Here is a 22,481-nt window from a genome sequence, read left to right as displayed (position 1 = left end):
CGTGACCAGTGCGTAGACACTGGTTACCATGGCCCTCAATTAGAAACTGCATTGTCTCCTACTGAAGAATATCTGGAAAGTGCAACAAAATTTAACCAGACATTGAAAAAGCAGGCACGTTCCCAGCATTTAGAAGGCAACTACTCTCAGGATTTTTCTTTACTTTTTTCTGGTCTTTTTTTCCTTTTAACGGTTTCAAACCTACTGAGAAGTTGCAAAAACAAAACAGCCCTTTCACCCAAGTTCCCCCTTACCACTATGTATTCTGGGATGTATGCCTCCCTACCTCCAAACAAGAATGCTCTCCTCCACTGCCACAGGGCTTCCTTTTAAAACAAGACTGTCTGAAATTAACCAGAACCCCAAATGGTACTTGATCATTTTTCTGACGATGCACAGTGACTCAACATTAACTAGTATTTAACCGGAGCTAGGAGGGGAGGGAGCCCCCACCCACAGGCTGCGTCTCACAAGAGTACACATGGGTGGGGACAGGGCATTTGTCCTAACTGCAAGACCAAATGTTAAGTTTTGGTCTCTGGTTTGATTTCAACATTGCATTTGGTGGCGAGCAGCGTTACTGGTGCAGAAAGGCTCTGGAGGATGCTGACCGCAGTGCACGCCCATGGCCCTTCTGTTCTGGAGGCTGCAGACTGGCTCCTAAGCAGTGTTTTGTCAAACATTCTCTTCAGGCCCTTCTGTAGGAGTATAAAATAGTCCCCACACGCCACAGCCCTCAGGTCACATCTGCTTTACAGGGTGTCTCAAGGGTGACAATCCTAAAGACCCTAAAGGAAATCAACCTTGAATATTCACTGGAAGAACTGATGCTGAACCTGACGCTCCAATACTTGGGCCACCTGATGCAAAGAACTGACTCATTTGAAAAGACCCTGATGCTGGGAAAGATTGAAAGCAGAGAAGGGGACGACAAAGGATGAGATGGTTGGATGGCATCACTAACTCAATGGACATGAGCTTGAGCAAGCTCCGGGAGATGGTGATGGACAGGGAAGCTTAGCATGCTACAGTCCATGGGGTCACAAAGAGTCGGACATGACTGAGTGACTGAACAACAACAGCAACAAGGGTCACAGGCTTTTGTTCATCCTCCAATAGGGTCTCAGTATTAGGGAACCATCAGAGAGGTCAATGTCAGTCGCCATAAGTGAGAAAGGAGTCTTTGGGCAAGGGGTGTTTCAAGGGCCCACTCTTCTGATCATCAAATGATACAGAAAGCCCTGAAAGCCAGATGAGGTGTGTATCTGTGGACTGGTTGGGAGGTGGTAATTTGCCATAATTATCTTGCCCTGTAGTATCAAAAAGCCCGAGAGCAAGTGGCTGTCTGCCAACCCGAGCCACGCCAGCATGGGGAGTGGGGACGACTGGACACCTTCGGGGCAGATTTCCTTGTTGGAGAGACTGGCTCTGCCCAATGGCTCTTTCACTGACAGCACGATTGTTTGTGTGGCTGAAGTCCTTCTGTGCCCACTTTACATATTTCATGTTCAACATTGGCCTCAAATTCTCTACCAGGGTACTGGCCGCACTGTAAGTGGGTCTCACAGCTGCTGGACAGCACTGCCCATTTTAATTCAGACGCTCAAATATTTCTAGATTTGGCCTGTGGGGGCCCCCTTCAGGCTGGCTCTTAGTCTTTTTGTTCTTATAATTCTTGGAACCTTTTTGCATTTTCTGGCAAAAAAAAAAAAAAAATTGTACTCTTCCTAATCCACTGATGGGATCAGCTATTTCTCTGAGGAGCTCTGGTTCTTTTTGTGAAGGAGGACATTTAGAAGACAAGTCTGATCTGAGCACTCAAGTGTGCTCATTGCTACTGGGTTTCCATTGCTTCTAGGCCTGGCCAGCAGACGGAGATGAAAATACACACCTGTACACAGATACAGACATAGATAAAAACATCCACATACCCACAACACCTGTAACTGTTTCTATATCTATCTGTACATGTATGTATCAACCATTCTGGAGCTGACACCAATACATCTAATTCTGATTCAATACTAGTGTTATTTCTAGCCTTGCTCTTTTCCATGTTGGTGAACCCCCTCTCAGATCTGATCAGAAGACTTTTTTTCAACTGAAGTTTAAGTCGGTGGGAGGACAGTCAAACATGTGAGCCTGGGTACCAGTGAGGCAACAGACACCACACGGGAGTAGATCATCAGTGGCTTTCTGTAACTAGTTTATGCATAGCTCAGCTTGTCTAAGCAGAACAGTTTCTGAGTCCATAAAGGCTCGGTCACTCTTGTTGCACAGACTGAAGTGGGATGTGGTAGGACCCAGATGTGGGCATTGGCAATAGCAATGCCAGGACCCAGGAGGTAAAGAGAGGTAAGCTCCCACCCCCTGCTGCCGGGAGCCACCACGAGAGATCCCACCCATGACAAAGGTCATGCAGAGAGGACCTGACAGGCAAAGGCAGATCAGGACTTGAGGGACTCCCCTGGACCTGCTCGAGCATCTACCCCAAAACCAGAATCTGTCTGTCTACTGTTTATTATATCATGCCTTTCACCAACTCTTCTGACATTAACAGGGGGCTATCCCTGATCACCTTTCTCTGAAGGAAATCAACTTAGAGCTCTAGTTAATAAGTCTCCTGGGCATAATAGGAGTGTTTCAATTCAAACCTCTCAGATGGCTTTCTAACTTGCCTGACAGGTTTATCCGGACTCTTACAACTATGCATGTGATTGTTTACAGCCTCCCAACCACGAGAGGCACGGGAAGCTTAAGATATTCTAACAGTATAGAGCTTCTCAGGGAGTTAAAAATTATTAGAATAGAACTGGTGGAGGATTTCATTGTTGAGCCAATGCTTGCTGCCAAGTTTCCATATCCCTTACCCATTGTGTCCTTGTGCGTATATTAATTAATATAGTTGGTATACAGGAAAAATAGGTAGTAGCCTTGATGTTAACAACTTTAGACCCTCGAGGTAATAAATTCCTTCCTTGTTACACCCCACACCTTTGCCCTATAGGAATGCAACTTTATCCAGTGCTTTCGGGGAGTGGCGCCAAACTTTAGAAAAATCACCTTTGTAGAAAAAAACTTTTCTGGTTGATCAACCTTTATCAGAGGAAAAAATGTTAACAGGCCTCCTGGCCAGAAGATGATGTAAATCACCTAAAGCCTTTTGCATACGATAGGTTTGCAGAAAGAAAGCCTGGTCTCAATAAGGGTCAAGGACTGCTGACCTTGCATGACTCCGCACCCCCCTATTATCCTCTATGTACAACTGAGGATATAAAAGTTCCTTTTAAAAATAAAGTTGCAGGCCTTGCTCACCAAAGCTTGGTCTCCCCGTGTCATTCTTTCTTTCTTTCTTTTTCTCTCTTTCTTTCTCTCTTTTTCTTTCAGGATGACTCCTTGGAGCACAGGGGCCCTCTGAGTTCACTTTTTTTTGCCTGGGCTTCTAAGACCTGATCGGGAAGGCGCCCTGTGTCTTCACCAGGGAGAGGGCATCCTGTGTCCTCATCCCACCAAGAGGGCACCTGAGGCCTCCGTGAACAGAGCAAGTTCCATGTCAGGAGCTTTATTGGCTTTCTGTGTAAACCAAGGAAGATCAAGCATCTTTCTCTCCCCTTTACTTTTAACTCTTTCTCTCTCGCTGACGCCATCATCCTGAAGGTATCCCTGGATCCTGCTGGGGCTGGACCCCAGCACCCTGCTCCTGAAGGAAGTGATTCTTCACACTCAGTCTCCAGCCTAACATTGGAAGGCTCCAGACTGTACTGGCCTACAAGGGGTAGGCCTGTTCCTGGCACTCTGGGGACCTCCTGCAGCATCTGGCAGCTTGTTTCAAGATTAAGTTTATTGGCAGACCCCTACCTCCTCTTCAGGCAGCCAGAGCCTGACTCCTCTGCTCTCCAAGGGGCATCACGGTGAGGAGGCTGGATTGCTAGGGTCACATTCCAGAATCTAAACCAGAGACAGCAGTGATTAGCCTGCTGCTAGAGCTTGGCTCACAGACATTTTGTTTAAGCCATTTTTTTTTTTTTCTTTTTAATTCTGAGTCTTCAAATAAAAATCAGATTTCTGACTTCTCTTGAAAAATATGAAGATGTGACAACAAGGGCCCCACGTGCTTATGCATGGACCCTCAGCTCGAATTGAGGAGGGGCACGTTTCCCCAGGGCTCCACGTGCCCCTGCCAGGTCTCCTCCCATTGCCCTTCACCGTGGGAGAGTCTTCTCTGCATGGCTGATGCGGATTGCTGCATCAGAGGGTGTGGGAGTGTCTCTTGCTTTGTGTCTGCCTTGATTCCACAGTCTTGTTTCAGGGCCACCTTGAGCCCACCAACCTTCTGGAAAGCAGAAGCCCAGCACCCCACAGCTGAGGCCAACTTTGGGCCAGTTGGGAGAGATGAAGCCAGGAAGAATGGTGGTGTACACCAAGACTGGACTTCAAGTTCATTTTTGAGACCAACGTGGAAAAGAAACCAGGCTCGCACAGCATATCAAACTGCCCAATCCCCCATGTACCCAGTTAGCACAGGAAGCACAAAGAGCTGAGGGACATAGAGAGGTAGGCTCAAGCCGCACTGTTTGCTTTTCTGGGTGCACACCTGACCCCATTTCCCAGACAGCCCTCTGGTCAGAGGGGGGTCATGTGAGAGCCAGGCAGACACCCTTGTGGATCGCAGTGATGGACACAACCTCCTAGCCTCGCCCTTACTCCTCCTCCCTCTCCCCACCTTCCACTCAAAAGCTCTTTCTTTGACTAAGGAGTCACAGATTCAGCAGAAGATTCTGAGGTCTGGAGGATGGATGAGCTGCAGGTGAGGAGGAGCCCAGGTCCCCGCCATGATCATGCAGAGCAGAAATTTCCTGCTCTACCTCCTCATTGGACTCCAATGAGAGCAAGAAATAAAATGTCTATGGTTTTAAGCCATTGAGATTTGGGGTTAACTGTTAAAATAGTGTGTCCTGACTAGTAACACTGGCCTTGACTAGTACACAGAGATTAAGGGTTTAACCAAGGTACTTTCAGAAAGAAAGTTCAGTTTCTTTTGTGGTCAAACTTCTCAAATAAATGTTACATAACCAAATACTTTCAAATCGCTTCCATCTAATCATAGCCTTTTTACCAATAATCTGGTTTGTGTTTCTGTGGTGCACTTGCCAGAAATTTTAACTGCCAGATCCAAAATACTTTCCAGCTCTCATTTTACTTGTGCTCCTGTGGTATTGGACACTGTCAACCACACTCTTTTTCCCAAAGCTCCTCCTGCATCTCTCCCCACGCCCAAGAGGTGGGCTGTTCCATCCTCCAACTCCATCACCACTTACTAGCATGTGACCCTGGGCATGTCTTGGGTTTCACTTGGCTCACTCACTTGGGGGCTTCACTTGAGAATTCCATAAGATAATGTGCTGCTGCTCACTGAATGAACGCAACGAGTAAATGGTGTGAAAGCCCACTGAATGTTAGCTGCTGTCACTGTTATTAATCACACAGTGTCTTTGCTTTTCTTCTCCTGTCTCCTCCTCTGTAAAATGTTTTGGTTCTTTTTTCTCCTCTCTGCTCCCTGACTGCCGGCTTTTCCAAACTTACTATCTCGAATCTTTTCACATCTCCTTTCTCCTCTGTGACTGACAAGTTTTTTATGTCAGGTTCTGAATGTTCTACCAAGTTTTATTTCCAGTCTGGGTTCCCTATACCTCTTCCATCATGGGTCATCAAAACAATCACACATGCAGAATAGACACACACAGAACAGACGGGATTCAGTGCTTTCCTCTGGGCACACCCCCATCAGAGACTGGATCTGTAAGGAAGACTCCTCGCAGACCTGAACTGTCATGTGAATGGCACCCCACTCCAGTACTCTTGCCTGGAAAATCCCATGGACGGAGGAGCCTGGTGGGCTGCAGTCCATGGGGTCAAGACTGAGCGACTTCACTTTCACTTTTCACTTTCAGGCATTGGAGAAGGAAATGGCAACCCACTCCGGTGTTCTTGCCTGGAGAATCCCAGGGATGGCAGAGCCTGGTGGGCTGCCGTCTATGGGGTCACAAGGAGTCGGACACGACTGAAGTGACTTAGTAGCAGCAGCAGCAGCAGGTGACCCAGCCATGGCACAGCCCGATGATCTGGCAGAGGTTCCTGAGAGGACTGTGGCTGCTCACTAACTTCCAACACCTTCCTACCCTTCTGGGTTCATGACTCGTGGTCCCCCTAGTCGTCTCTCCCAAATGCAGCCCATTCAACGATTATTTCAGTTGACTTATTTTTCTTTAGAATGGATATTCCCAGGGTATGAGCCACACAATATCTGACTTAAAAGATACTTCTCAAAAGGAGACTAAAAATTAATTTAAAAAACAAAACAACCAACCCTGTTGGGAATTCCCAGAGCACGTCAGGAAGCCAACGGGCTTGGGGAAGCCGGCTGTGGAGAGACCTGGGGCTTGGGTTAGCTCAGCTGCCTCCAAGCTCACGTGCACACTGGGCTGAGCCCAGTCTGTGAAGTTCCCTCGGCTGCCATGGGAGGGGGCTCAATGGGAGCAGAGAGGAAGGAGCCCCCATTGCCTGGAGCCCCCCGCCCCCAGGGGCAACTGGGGGATCAATCAAGCCAGAAAGGGAGGAGCCAGCTCCCTGAGAAGCCATGAGGTCTGTGTGGTGTCCCAGGAATTAAGACATCTGAGAGGTTTCACAGAGATCGGCTGGTCAGCTACACAAAGTGATAATATGTCTAAGAGTGTGTTCATTCGTAGGGCAAGTCCATTCTAAGAGAGTTTTCTGGATTACTGGCACCTACCTAAGGGTTTTGTGTTGGACAAGTCCTGCTAAGATCAGTGAGTAGCAGTGAACAAGAACAGACACGGTTCCAGCTTTTGTGACCGAGGGACTGGAGGGGCTGGGGGTACCCAGAGCAAATGGAGACCTAGGAGGGACAGCCAAGAGGGACAGGCACGTGCCTCTGGGCTGAGGGACTGAGAGCATGGAGCAGGAGCTGGTGGGGAATTAGGTGGTTCCGAGTCCCTTAGGATAGCTCTCAAAACAGAAGAAGAATGCTCGAGAAACTGCCCAAGAGGGAGCCCCGGGCATGTGAACTAAGTAGAGAACCCTCAGAGGAATCCTGCCTCTTGTTCATGGGTTCATGGGGGTGACTCTGGGAAACAGTGCTGGAGTGAGCTGCTTCCTGTCACTCAGATTCCATAGGAATAAACAAACTTGGCACCTTTAAAGAAGCGCTTTCAAAATGTTTTGAAAGGAAATGCTGGGCTGGGCGGGGGGGTGGCAGTAATCTCTGTGCCCACTAAAGCTCAGCAGGAGGATGGCGTGTGCATGGGTTGGAGCCCTCAATGGGATGACTGTGGTGAATTACAAGGCTATCTGCCCCGTGGCCATGGGCGAAGGCCGTGGAGCAGAGAGCGCACAGTGGATGTCCAAGACCCGGGAGCAACGAGCAGACTTGCTTTGTTTAACCTACGCAGTGTTAACAGAAAACCGAGGAAGTTGCCAACATTTAAAAATAGGGGGATGTAGCATAAAACATGGATTTTTAGCTTCTTTTGAGAAAATGGAGAGTCTGAGCAAATAAATTGGCTGCACACATGGAGCTGTGTATTTCTACACCATGGCAGATTCATCCATTGATATCACCTGCATGGCCCTTGCAGAGACCTGAGTTGGTAACCTTTTGCTATGGCAACTGATCATTCAAGCAGGTACTTTTTTTTTTTTTTGGCTGAGAATAAACAGATTCTGGGGCTTCCCTGGTAGCTCAGCTGGTAAAGAATCTGCCTGCAGTGCAGAAGACCCCAGTTCAATTCCTGGGTCAAGATCCCCTGGAGGAGGGATAGGCTACCCACTCTAATTTTCTTGTCTGGAGAATCCCCCTTACACAGAATAAATAGAATGCTTGGGGCTGGCCTTGTCTCTGTCCACACTGGTTCCTTGCAATATCCAGAGTCTCTCTGTTGCTTCTGCCAGAGCTCTGCTTGTGCCCTTTTGGCCATGCTGAACTACATTTCCCGGAATCCTCCTTTCCCCATGCTTCCTGTCAGCTCAGCTCTGAGGAGATTCTCTCCACAGTTGGAGGACAGAAGGGGGCAGCCATTTTGTAACACACACACACTTTCCAATCTGTTGATCCATCTTTCTGGCCTGAAGCAGCAATGTGATCTTCAACTGCTCTCCCGCCCACCTCCCCACCCCTTCCCTATCCTGGAAACTTCTTCCATGTTCTCTGACTCCTGGGTAAGCTGTCCTTGATGAAGGACCTTGGCCTCTGCAGGATACTCGTTACCTAGGTCAGAGGCAACAAAACCCAACGTGGGTGAGCTAGTCCTTGTGCCCGTGGGGTTCCAGCCTACTCATGACCTTCCTTCCTGACCACCAGCTTGGAGCTCTGGACTCTACAGCAATAGACATGGAGACAACTTTGCAGAGACTACTTACTGAACCACCATGAGTATGTAAGCCAAGTCCCTTGAATAAATCCACATGTATTTATGTCTAATTAGTTTTGCCTCTCTGAGAAAACCTTGATGACACTACACAATACTGTTCGCTGTTGCTCTCCCAGGGCACAAGCCTTTATCAAGGCTGGAGTCCCAGGGTCTGGGACAGGGCCTGCCGACATATATACCTATAGCCTCTCCTCGCTAAGGCCCTGTGTTACCCAGTCACCTTCCCAGAGATGTGCCATGCTGTTCTGTGCAGCTCCCCACCAAGGCAGGATCTATGACTTGAGCCCCTTTCTTCGTCTGGTAGGGATCCCACTGCATGACTCTGTCCCATCGCCTTCACCCTGGAGTATCTAATGACACTTCTCCAGTGATCGCAAACAACAGGAAGAAGCCTTGACTTCAGGCCACTTCTGCTTTTAACCTCACTGAGGAAAGCCAGTGCAACCTCTTACTTCCACGGAGTTGAGAGGTCTGTGTGCGAGGAAAAAAATAAAGGGAAACAGCATAAACACTCCAATAATTATCCAGCACTAAAGATGTGGATGGAGATGTGTTCCTTTGCTGGTGGTTCCTAAAGCCAGCTAGTCATTCCCAAATTATACACCTGCTAGGGTTGGGAACAGGGAATCTGTTTGTAATTTAAAAAGCTCTGTCAAATGGTTCTCTTATGCACAGATGAATGAAAAGTAACTGTCTTCTACCATATTATCCATATTCAATGCCAATTCTCTGAGTGGAACATTTTGATGGCAGTGGATAGCAGATAACAATAATTACCCTAAACTAGGATCTGGTATGTTGGCTACTCCATATGGCTAAATATGCATTTGAGTGAGTTCTGGAAGCTATGAGAGGCAGTATCTTATCCAATATTCTTATGTAATTGGGAGACAACCCCATGTGTGGGAGAACACAGCACTGGGGATTCTAATCAAATGAATACATTTTAGGGTTAGGTCTAGACATCACTGGGGCTGCACCTCACAGACTTGAGGGGAGGGGGCCAGAGTTGGGGGCAGCCTCACTTTTGCCTTTGTGCCTCCTGGTGCAGAGGGGAGGAAGCATTCTTGCAGCTGTGGGTCAGACTGCATGGAGCTGCCCTGGCAGAATTCTAAGAGGCTAGGGGAGTTTCAGTTCACTGGGGAAAAGAAACACAAAAGAAACAGGCAGAAGCATGACGATGGTGATGGAGACTGGTAAAAAAGTAAAGCCTGTCTGGAACACTGCACTGAGCTGGGTTTCAGCAATAGCATGCCTGATGGACACGAGAGCCACAGGGCTACGTGCAACAGTCAACTGGCCAGAGAGACCTTCTCTGTGAAGCAATGGAGTTGCCAAGGGAGGTTGTCCAGAGGAGGTTGTAGGAAATAGAAGACAGAATAACTAAAGATAAAAAGGTTGAAATTGACAGAAATAAGAATGTCCCCCAGTCTTATGCTAAAACACATTTGAAGAGGGAGTCCAATGAAGTCTTTACAAAGAGATGATTGAGTCCGTGCTGCATTCTGGGAACTTTCCCCCAAACTTTCTTTGATAAGCCAACACCATCACCTAGTGCTGAGAGCTCCAGAGAAAAAAGCCCCACAGTGTGTGGGCGCCAGACCCCAGCCCCGACGGGCGCCTGCACAGTGGGCTGGAGACAACTACTCACACAGGAGATGGAACTCGAGAAACTAGTTTCCAAACTAATACTGTCTCATCCGAGGAGGCTCCTATGAGCACCAAAGAGGGACTAGACAGTTCTGTGAAATCCGTGTAATAACAGGAATTTGGGGTGGGGGGGTATTTTGGGTATCCAATTTATTGAATTCAGCTTCTTGCCAAGGAAGCTGGTCTCAAAAGAAAAGCCATTTTCTAGGTGGGCTTTTTAAAGGAATGTTCTCTGCAAGTCCCTGCAACAGCAAGGGTAGGAAGCTATGTGTAAAGATGCCTTTAATCACCTGCTACACTGGCTAAAAACCAGTAGAACTCCCTGGAAACAGTCTCCGACATGAAAGAGATGGTTGAGAAAGAAGGCTCTCCTGCTCCAGTGCTACCTGGAAGCTGAGTCACAGCCATGAACATTGGTGAGCAGGCAGAAGAAATCAAGAGCTTAATTCTACTGGCCTGGAGGTTATACATTAGTGGTCAATTAACACAGCTCTGTTGATTACAGAGCCAGCAGAATCGTGGCTTACCTCTGCCTCTGAAAGTACTGAGAAAACACACAAAGTTTTCTCCCCCAAGGTTTATTTACCATATGCTAGTGCTGCCTCTTGGCTTCCCCTCTGCATAACTGACAAAGCCTAAGCCTGGCTGTTTAAGATGTTTAACAAGTTAGCGATGAGAGGTCAGGACAAGGGAAGTGGGTCTGGTGCAGACTGGCTATGGGAGGGAGCCCAGTGGGCCCTGAGGAAGTGCTGAGTCAGCCCAGTGACTTTTGTAGTTCGCAAAAGTTACACCTCTATGGGCAAGTTGAATTTTGTTGAGGGCTAATTTTGAAAATGATAATGAATTCTTAACTGAGAATGTATTGGCAAGTGGCATTTAGGATTTACTTAAATAGCCAACTTGCTGGGTGCTTAAAATACTGTGCAGTAACCTTCCACATCAACTAGCCAGTTTCCTGCCAGCAGGGAATCATCATGGGTGCCCAAACCAGACTCGGTGTCCTGGGGGCACACAGCGCTGAAGTTTAATTTCCCAAGAAGAACGCTTCGGTGTGGAAAGAACTTGTAGTGAAAAGTGAAATGACAATTCCTTGACTGCTTCAGAATCTCCACAATGACTATGAAAAGTGTACACAGCTGATCCTTGAATCACGCAACAGAAGATCATCCAAATTTTTATTCTGTTTTTTCCTCTTAGAATTGAGTATTTGTGCAGAAAAGCATGGTTTATGCCAATAAGAGAAGTTTTGAGAAAGCCTCTTTCACACCTTTTTGAAACCCCGGCTGAAATCTCTTCCCTTGCCGCAGATGGTAGAGACAAGGCTCAAGTCTATCAAACTCCACTCCATGTCTTGCCTGACATCCCTGCTCTGTTTCTGTCTGCAGAGTCAGGAAAATGTCTAATGTTTAATATCTGAATACAATATTTGATGTGTACACAGTAGAAGTATTCAAACCTCGAACCAGTATTGAAACCAAAAGACAATGGTTTCTTGATCACAGACTTGGAAATGAATGTAAACTCTATTTTTTGTGAAGTGTGTTTTAAAAACTCCTGCCCCAAGATCACTGTTCAATGGGATCAACTGTCAAATTTATTCTAGTACAAGACCAAAAAAAGGAGAAGCCTGTCTAGTTACGGGAGGAGGTGTGACAGCGGCTTTAAGGCTGTATTCTATGTTAAACTATATGATACTGTTCTTAAAAGAATCTATAAAAATTGCTGGGCAGCTTTCTCAACAAAAGGTGTGTACAACAAAAGGGAGGAAAGCAGGGCCCCCAAATAAGGCTCTTAAATTGTTGGTAAAGAGAGGGGAGAACTAGTATTCTGTTAATATTCAAAAAGAACCTCGTTTCAATAGTCTTCACCTGACATGATACTTATTTTCCTCAAAAAAAAATAAAGTCCCTTTTTGAATTGTCTTCCTGCATATATTTTTACAAACATTGTTTTCTTCATCTCTGTGATGTTTTCCTGTTTCATTTAGCGACTTCTGCAGCATGGATTAGATGTTAACTTACTATATTAATGTGTGAGAGGAAAAAAATTATTTAGTACATGGGAACTTTAATGAACAAATGTTTATTTTCTTTAAGTTTTGGAGTATAATTGTGTTTGGTGTTTTTTGGTTGTTCATAAAAAGGAAATTAAGTCTCATTCTTCTAAATATTAAGGAAGAAACTGTTACAGATGCAAACTTCAGAAAAATAATGGGGGAGGGCAGAAGCACCAGAATATTTACTAGCAAAGTATATTTTTTCTTTGTTGCTGTTTTAATAGTGGCAAGAACTGGGCAGGACTCAGGAAGTTCTAGAAGATGTAATAAATTTTACTTTAAAATGAGAATGTGATTTTTTTTTTTTTTTTTGGTATGCTACTTTTGATAAAACTTAAGTGATTTGCAGGACGGTGGTGGTGGTGGTGGTGGTGGGGTGATGGATATATCTAGTTTCAATTCCCATTATCTTTATCAATTGTTCCAGACATAGGTGAGGATTAGCTGGGTTAAGGGTCCAAGGTTAAGTCAAGGTTACAGTGTCCTGATTTGAGGCAGAGCTGTGGATCAGACTGAGACCTCAGTCAGAGAAACTGCCTCAGCAGTCAGTCTCTGAGCCACTCTTGAATTTTAAAGTGCCCCAGAGTTTTTTATTTTTTGAGTATTTTGATGGAGTACTGATAATTTATATATTCAGTGTGTTTTAATCAATCCCAGTCATTCTTTTTGATGCTCACAGTGTCCCAGATTTAATCACTGGGGGCCCTTCAATTGGCTACTGTTCATTTGGCATTACCATTAGTATCAGGGTACTTCTGTGCTTTCCAGAACAAAGCTCACTTTCTTCACTCCCTATCCCAGACCTGTAATCAGTAAATTCTTGTTTAGTAGCATGAGAATACAACACTATTTTGAAACCAAACTCGACACCAATGGGAAGCCAAAGGAGACAGGGCATCATCAGGTGACGTATGCTCGTTAAAACGTTAAACTCGAATCTGGGTGATGTTTTAGCACCTTCTTCCAGTTTACTAGAAATGCAGGGAGCAGGAAATAAGAGTTAAATAACATGGGGATGAAAGCAGCAGACAAATCCAGACTCTTAGGCCACCTATCAGACGTGTGGCCTGGTTTCTTCAACAAGTCAATGTCACAAACAATGTGGGGAAGACTGTCGCAGATTTGAAGAGACTTAAAACATGCAAACACGGGGTCGATACTTGAATTCCATTTTCCAAGAAAAACTATAAAGCCATTCTGGGAGTTGCTGGGGAACTTTAATATAGATTCACAATTAGATGATACTAGACAATTATTAATTTTTTGAAGTATAACAATGGTATTGTGATTGTTCAGCTAAATATTTTTTGGTAATACAGGCCAAAATGTTTAAGGGTAAATTTAATGACATCTGTAACTTAAAGTGCTATATAACTATATATTACACATTTAGGAAGAAGATATGGTAAATTCAACAACTGTTGAAGGAATGTTGGACCTAGGTGATTTATTGCACTATTTTCCTTTTCCATAGAGTTACTTTTTTTTTTAACTGCTAAAAAAAAGTTTTAAAAAAGGGATATAACAAACTCCCAGCCTTTGGGACACAGGAAGCTTCTTGCTCCTGAGAACATCATGCCAAAGTTTCTTCCTGCCTTTCCTGCCCAGGAGATGGTATAACCAGGCTTCCCAGCCTCCAAGTCAGAGGTCTTTCTCATCTCCTCTTCCTTCTTCAACCTTTTCATTCAACAAGTACTACACTTTTTTTCCAATTACCTTTTCCAAATATACTGTGGATCTGCCCCACCCGTGGCCACTATCCCAGGGTAGCCCAGGACTGACCTCCCTCCTCAGTGATCATCTGTTCCTCACATCAGTTTAACTCAGAGCCATCTTTGTAAAGTCCAACTCCAACTGCACTGCCTCTCGGTGACTCCCCATTGCTTAGAGGATAAAGTCCAAGCCCCTAGCATGGTGTGCACTGCCACACCTCCCAGCCCTGCTCCATCGACATGGAGCTGGGCTTGTGTGGTCCCCTCTTTTGATGCCCTTTGCGTCCTCCTCTGCCCCTGGCCAGCTCCTCATGGGCATCCTGGAATTCCTGACGGCAGGAGTCCTCCTTCCCCAGGACAGCTCCTCAGACCCCCTGCTACCTCACTGGGCTGCAAAATCCCCCATAATAGCATGTTTACACTGCTGTTACTGTATCTGCTCGCAACTGTCTGAGGCGGTGGGTGTGTAGGGACTGGAGCCAAAGTGCCCTGCTACCCACCTATCCTTGTGTGACCCTGGGCAAGTAACTTAGCCCTTTCATGCCTGCCACCTGGTCTACAGAGTCAGGGTCGTAATACCAGAACCTAACTTACACAGTGCTGAGCATGAAGGGAGCCCAGACGTGTCAATCTTGGCAAACAGTGCCTGGTCCATTACAAGCACTCAATAAGTGTCAGCTATTAGTATTATCTCCACTGTGTTCCTGTTGTTCCTGTCTTCTCACTCCACGGCGAGCTCCGTGAGATGAGAGGTGGTGTTTATAGATACTGCCATGTGCCAGGCACGGTGTTAAGTGCCTGCACCTCATTTAATAATCCTCACAGATGAGCTGAGTGCCAATCCTTTCTCCCCGCTCCTGTCTACCCCTCCTTTCCTGCCTCCTTCCTTGCCCCCCGCCCCTCCCTCCTTCCCCTTGCCCTTCCTTCCTTCCTTGCATACACATTTTAGTGGCTTGTGTGTGCTGTCGGGAGCCAGCACGGGAGACCCCACCCATGACAAGGTCATGCGGGAGAACTCTGATGGGCAAGGCGAGTCAGAGCTTGAGGGGGCCCCCCCACTGGACCTGCCTGAGCGTCTACCCCAAAACCAAAATCTGTCTGTTTTACTATTTTACGACTTTCACCAACTCTTCCGATATTAACGGGGGGCTATCCCCGACCACCTTTTTCTGTAAGAAAATCAACTTAAAACTCTAGTTAATAAGTCTCCTGGGCATAATAGGAGTGTTTCAATTCAAACCCCTCTGATGACTTTCTAGCTTGCCTGACAGGTTTGTTCAGATTCACAGCCTCCCAACCATGAGAGGCACGGGAAGCTTAAGATATTATAACAATGCAGAGCTTCTCAGAGAGTTAAAATTGTTAGAATAGAACTAGTAGAGGATTTATTTGTTGAGCTAATGTTTGCTGTCAAGTTTCCATATCCCTTACCTACTGTGTCCCTGGGAGTGTATTGATTAATATAGTTGGTGTATTGAAATGTAAGTAGTAGCTTTAATGTTTGTAACCTTGGACCCTTGAGTTAATTCTTTTCTTGTTATAGCCCACCACACTTTTGCCCTATGGGAATGCAACTTTATCTAATGCTTTCGGAGGTGGCACCTGACTTTAGAATAATCACCTTTAGAGAAAAATAAGTTTTCTGGAGAAAGGGTCATAAAATGTTTAACAGGCCTCCTGGCCAGAAGATGATGTAAATCACCTAAAACGTTTGCATATGATAAGTTTGTAGAAAGAAAGCCTGGCTTCGATAAGGATCAAGGACTACTGACCCTGCATGACTCTACCTCTTCCCCCATTATCCTCTATGCACAACTTAAGGTATAAAAACTACTTTGGAAAATTAAGTGCGGGCCTTGCTCACTGAAGCTTGGTCTCCCCATGTCGTTCTTTCTCTTTCCTTTTCCTTTTCAGGCTGATATCCCCTGGAGCGCAGGGGCCCTCTGCGTTCACTTTCCTGCCTGGGCTTCTAAGACCCACTCGAGAAGGTGCCCAGGGTGGGGCACCTTCCGCGATTCGAGAGGGTGCCTGCGGCCTACGTGAACAGAGCAAGTCCCGTGCTGGGGCTTTACTGGCTTTCTGCGTAAACCAAGGAATATCAGCCTCTCTTCTCTCCTCTATTTTCTTAACTGCAAAATTCTTTCCTTATCTCTATCTATCCTTTTAATCGCCAACGCCGTCCTCCCGAGGGAACCCCTGGATCCAGCTGAGGCTGGACCCCGACAGTGTGCAGTCTTTCCTAGTGTACAGATGAAGACACTGAGGTACAGGAAGGATAAGGAGCCTCTCCACAAGCACCTGAGCCAGTTGCACGCAGCCCCTGGGCTGGGCTGCACTGCCTAACTCAGAGGTTGGTGTGTGCACCACTGGACCAAATGTTCTTTGCACCCACAGCACATAGCATGTTGACGGCTACTCACTGCTCACTAAGTGTTTGTGAAATGAATGAATAAATGGTTAGTAAACTAAGTTACAACAAGGAAAAGAGGAACATAGGGAACTCAGGTTTGCGGGTGGGCACGATAAGCTCTGAACATGTAGGTGAGAAGCCTGCCCAGGAGATATCGGGGAAGTCCAGGCTCAATGGCAAACCATGGTGGAGTGGAGGCTCAAGAGGGGACCAGTGAGGACATGCGTGCCCTGTCCTTCAAAAGGCAGTCCCGCATTTTATTGAGAATTCACCTTAAACTGAAAAATCTGGACAAATATTCATTGAGGTGAATATTCCCTTGTGGTTGTTGTGGAATTGTCAGCATTTTGGGGTGGCTCCCTTCTTATCTAACTCCATAATTCCTCAAAGATTACTCCAAGATGACGTCAAAAAATAATTCCTTGAAGATTACTCCAAGATGATGTTTAAAAATTCCCTCATGATTTTAGCTCTTCTGAGCAAGGATTTAAAGTAGTTGCTACGAGTTCTCTTATTACTTCCATAGTGGAAAGGCTTCTCTACTACCTTCTCTGGGATTTTTCAGTTTGAAATTCATTCTCTTTGACGGTGTTACTCAAGGGGAAGGCCAGTCTCCACTGGGTGGGGGCGGAAGGCCAAGGTCACATCATCAGGAAGCCTTCCTGAGTGCCCACTCTGGATCAGGCCCCCAGTCTCCATTGCTGTCATGTTAGCCTACACTACACAGTTCTAATAGCATTTTCTTTCTCTGAAATTACCTGAAGTCACAGACACAGTGTTTCCAGTCCCTCCCTCGTGGAATGGAAGCTCTCTGAGAGTCTGGAACATCCTTGCTCACACTACTGGGTGGGTTGGAGGTACCCGATAAAAACTGCTGAACAGATGAAATGGGGACACATGTGGCGTGGAGAAAGGAAGACGCAGAAAGAGGGGTACAAACACACAGGAAAGAGCCCCGACGTGGCCCCATGGGCCACACCTGCTGTTGGGGCTTTAGCTCCTATTTTAATCAAAAATAGAATGCCTTTTACTCCATTATTCTACTGTTTTCTATGCTGCTTCGTCACCGCCGCTGGCCTGTGGGCTCCGAGCCTGGCAGTGCTTACTAAGTCAGTGTGTCCTGTCACTCATTCACTCGTCCCCTGATTTCACTTGCTCAAGGGGATGGAGTGCGACTCCAGGCTGGGGGTCTGGGAGCTGAGGGTCCTCATGCGGCAGACAAACGAAGAGGGACCATACATCGCAAGGCTTTGACTTCATAATTCTGCTTATTAAGCCTGAAACACCAAAGAAACACTTGCCTTCTCTCATTGGCCTGGAAGGCTCTATTAGAAGCTGTTAGCAACAGGAAAGCGACCCACTCTCTGTGGCCCAACTGCAGCTCCCAAAGAGACCTTCATCAATCTTCTTAGAATTTTTATTTAACTACTTTCAGAAAACATCTCACTGATCAGTCTTTTTTTAAAAAAATGAGGCTAGAAGTTTATATTTCTTTGCATTATAAGTGGAGTAATTTATGTTCCAAATTTGAAATAGGTAACAGTCCAAATTCAATGACAACACTTTCCACTTTTCATGTTCATTGATAAATATTTTTAAAATGTCATTTAAAAAATATGTTATTATTTGGTATAAAAAGACCTGTCATGCTCAAACTATGTGACATATGGGGAAAACATTGACTTCTTTTAAGAGAGCCACTGTTAGTATAAAAAAAAAAAAACCTCTCATTTATTAACCAGATTCCAGAGTATCAGGTGCCTACTTTAAAGACGATATTCACACGTGCTATTTACAATTCTATGCCTGAAGCGTCCATGAACATTATCATGGAATTATGAGGTCTGTTTCAAAATGCATCGTGTGTGTCCACCATCACCTCCATCTCCTCCAGGTGGCCTGCTGTAACCCTGACTCCCACCCCAGCCTCCTCCTCCCCTTCCTCATCTTCGCTCTGGCCACACCACTATGTCCTTGCTCCCATCACCCTCCTCCACCTCCCCCACCTCTTCCCACCTTGTCTGCGTACACCACCATCAGCCCCCAGTCCCTCTGCATTGTCCGCCACGTGGACATTCCCTCAGGCGGTGAATCAGGGTCACTCAGCTTTCCTTGCCTGTCGGGGGGTGCTGCCTACTAACTCTGTGCTGTTGGTGTGTGCAACCTTCCAGCTTGTGCTATTACGCGACCTGCCGACGGACCGGCAGAAGCAGCACAAAGATGGGACAGCGTGATTGGCCGTCTTAGTTACGCAAAGCTTAAATTAAGCTGGCAAATTCTTTCCACGTCGTTTCTTTTTACTTTGTTCTATTCCAATAGGGCTGTACTGTCACATCTAATTGCCTCATTAATATCTGAAAATGGTGTTAATTTCTTACAGAAAAAAAAAGGGCGGGGGGTGGAATCATTGGTTTCTTCCAGTTGTTTCATCTATTTTGAGTTTTTTTTTTTCCAAACAGCATTCCTAGACTTTCGAGAGCTGACTCTTCACCTTTGACTCCGTATGGTTTCAACGTAAGAGGAATGTGAGGAACAAGAGATCCTGGTGAGCCAGAGTTATCACAGGCAGCTGGAATGCTTGGCTGCACTTCATTATTTTTCACAAAATGACAATTTTTCTTATTCCTTAACATCTGCTAGGGTATAGATTTGTTCTGTAAAACAATGGCAGTTTGACAAATATTGTATATTAATGCATGTCTAAGGAATCTAGAATAATGGCACTGATAGGCCTACCTGCAGGGCAGGAATAGAGATGCAGATGTAGAAAACGAACTTGTGGACACAGAGTGGGAAGTAGTGGGTGGAAAGAATTCACAGAGTAGCACTGACATACATACACTCCCATGTGTAAAATCTAGCTAGTGGGGAGCTGCTGTATAGCGCAGGGAGCCCAGCTCCGCACTCCGTGATGACCTAGGGAGTGGGATGGGGGAGGGAGGCTCAAGAGGCAAGGATATAGGTACACTTACAACTGAGTCACGATGTTGTACAGCAGAAACTAACAACGTGGTAAAGCAATTACACTCCAATTAAAAAATTAAAAAAATAACAATAGCAATTTGAAACATCACCCTCTAAAAAAACGTAGTCATTAATATTTTCTAATGTGAGATCAGAAAGCAGACATGTCATTTCTTTTAAAAAATCACTTAGCTCAAGTTTGGAGTTTTCTGTACCATTTCTTCCAGTCTTAGAGACCCCTCCTTCCACCCCACACAACAGGTCTGTCTGGGAGACTAAACAAATACACACATGCCAGCTTCCAGGGGACAGTCCCTCTGCTGCTCTGACAAGGGCTCGCCCTTCATGAGTTGGCACCTCGAGGTGCCCAGCATGACCCTGGACAGCATCATTTTAGCATCTAGCTCAGTCATCTTGTGGTCCTTTCCAGGGGACATTTTCATGATGTCGGAGGATTTATCACAGCATCAATTTGTCTCTTCTCTAGTTTGTCTACATCACAAGGCTACATGCCCCATGGGGACTCATTATATTCTAGTATCTGGCATGAAAATATTTGTTGAATAGATAAACCATTAGATGCTACGTAGGAATGGCATGCTTCGTTCAGTACCTCTTGTGGGCCTCTTGAGATTAGAAAGGAACAGACAATGAAAAGGTGAAGCTATTGGATGATAAGAGTTTCACTGACAAGAGTTCCCATCCCAGAGCAACAAACTAGCACAGTCAGGAAGTTAAGACCGACAAGTCACCAGGCTGGGACTGAACAGCGAGCACTGGAGACACAGCCAGCACCACACTCAGGGATGGCACGGTGAGGCATGACATGCAGCTGGGCGCACGGTATCCGAATGGGGCTGGAGGAGCCCCGCAGGGAGGACAGAGAGTCCTCTGATAAGAGCCGCATGGAGGAGAGGCTGATTAACTTACGGTGTCTCCTTCTGCAGCTGAAAAGGTGACTGAGCCTAACTTCAAGTGGCCACAATGGGGATAAAACAGTGGGATAAAAAGGGGCCAGAAATGTACACAGGTCCAGAAACCAAATTAAGGTTAGTACTGCGCATATCCAACTCCAAAGAGATGAATGTCCATGGGAAATGTTCCAAGACAATTCAAAGCACGGCTCTAATCCATCTGGGGGGCACTCTGCAGCCCTGGCTGAGCTCCCGGGGTACTGAGAACGTGCACCTGTCCACCAAATTTCTCCAAAGTGTTCTAGAGACTCTGGGAGATTCTCAGCACCTGTGGTTCAGGAGAGGCTCCAAAGGGGAAATTCTCCCAGGAAGAACCGGCCAGCCAAGGGTCTGTTCGGAAGACCAGAGTTGCCCCCTCCCCAGAGTTCTCGCCATTCTACTGTCACTATTGTGCTGATTACTCTGTTCTTAGTTAAATCAGGGGAGCAGTGGGACAAAGACAAAAACAAGATCTCATCGGGGTTGGCGATTCAGTGTGACAGCGTGTAGCAACCCTGAGCTCATCTAGAATCAGGCAACCATAGAAGAGAGGAGAAATGTGGAAATATTGTACCTCAGAGCCTTAAGACTTCAAAGCTGCCAGCTTCCCAGGCTCCTCTGGAGATCTGACCCAACTATCTGCTCACCCTGGAGACCCTCCCCCTCGCATCTTGCAGAACCTGCCCTTCTCTCAGTCCTCTTCCTGACCCACGGGCAGCTCATCGCCAGAGCTTGGGACGGGTTCTTCTCACACTGCCTGATAGTCCCACCCCACTACGTCTCTGCCCCAGGGCCCTTTTTTTTTCTCTTTTCACTCTATGCTTGGCTGCTGGACAAGCTCATGCATAGCATGACTTCAGCTACCATCTGTATGCTCATGACTCCCCAACGTTTATTTGTTCTTTTCCAGATCTCTGTTCTAGGTTCCTGGCTAAACAGACCGCCCTGTTGAGTGTGCTCCTCAGCCATCTCAAATCCAGAATTTTTCCTGCTTTCTCTCACCACCCAAACCTGTCCCCTCAGCCCCTGGTCTTTCCTGGGAGAAGCCGTGAACGAAGTCACCCGGAACCCATCAGCTTCCATTGTCCGCTCCTTGGCCTAGCATCAAACAGCAAGTTCTCTTGCCTCTGCCCCTGAAATCCATCCCTTCTCAGCCTTTCTACTCCTGGGCTGGTAGAAGTCAGCTTCTTTTCTGGTTGCCAATCTCCATCATAACCCTCTGGCTCCATCTCTGTTGCTACTGTTGTGAATTTTCTATGGGAAAATAGAGGATTGGCTCTCCAGTTTTGCACAGAGTTCCCTGGCTACCAGACCCTCTCCTGGGACCTCGTCTTCTCACAGACAGGCTCCCACCACTCTGCCTGCCTTGCCTTCCATTTCCCACACAACATTCCTGCCCTACTATTTTTCTACTTCCTTTGGCATGAAATGCACGTCTACATCAGACCATCACGAACTTGAATGTGAGCAAACGTGACTTTTTTTAATACAGAATTCAGCTTTGCTTGAGTTGGCCTGGGCTCCCTCGGGTTACGGCCAAATGCCTTCCCACCAAACTCTGCATCTTCCTTTTCCTGATCGGACTCCCCCGCTTCTGGCTCAGGCTTCCTCTCAGAATTCCAACATCTCCTCAAAGGCCTGGGAACAGGCCTGTGATGAGAGAGCTGTGCTGCTCTCCTCCTCCTCCTCCCCCTGGGGTGGTGCCCCTCCCTCCGCCGGCCTGGGCCATGGAAGAAGCCCTCAGAATAGCCCATCCTCAACACATGTTACTTTTCTGTGAGTTCACAAATCTTTCATTTGAAGGGCTGTCTTCAGCAGTGACAGCCCAGCCTCCCAGGTTCCCACCCTAGTTCATAGACCTGTAGGATGCCCAAGTATCTGAAGGCCACACCCCTCAGAAATGGACCTTTCAGTTTCTCTTTGCAGCTGTTGGTCTGATGGGAATGGAAGCCCGGTCCAATCAGAGATGCTCCCATTTGGCTCCCACCCTAGCTCAGGGTCTTGGCTAAGTTCAGGGGTTTTACAAAAGGATCCTCTGGGTCATTCGCTTGGAGAGTTCTACTGTGATGTCCACTGTTGCATTGGGCCCACAGCTGCTGGACCACACAGGCTGGGAGTGGAGTGTCCCTGGGGTCCCCCCTTTCACCCCCTTTCTGCTTCATCGGTATGCTGTGTCTCAGCCAAAAAGGAACCAGCTTCAGATTCTTAGCAGTTTTTCGAGGCTGTCCAAGGCGACCTTTTTGCCTACTCCTTTCACTCATCCATCTTTTGGGGTCTGGTCACTTTCCG

The 22,481-nt window shown here is 46.6% G+C and overlaps 1 protein-coding gene across 1 annotated transcript in view; it reads left to right on the top strand.

The window, feature by feature from the left end:
* The window catches only part of LOC113902087 (E3 ubiquitin-protein ligase RNF146-B-like), a 50,433-nt gene that overhangs the window by 7,128 nt on the left and 20,824 nt on the right, over window positions 1-22,481 (top strand). The gene's annotated exons all lie outside the window — the stretch shown is intronic.

This window comes from Bos indicus x Bos taurus, chromosome 12, assembly GCF_003369695.1.
Source record: "Bos indicus x Bos taurus breed Angus x Brahman F1 hybrid chromosome 12, Bos_hybrid_MaternalHap_v2.0, whole genome shotgun sequence".
Taxonomy (NCBI): domain Eukaryota; kingdom Metazoa; phylum Chordata; class Mammalia; order Artiodactyla; family Bovidae; genus Bos; species Bos indicus x Bos taurus.
Note: the sequence above shows the minus strand (reverse complement) of the source record. Positions and strands in the feature narration are given on the sequence as shown.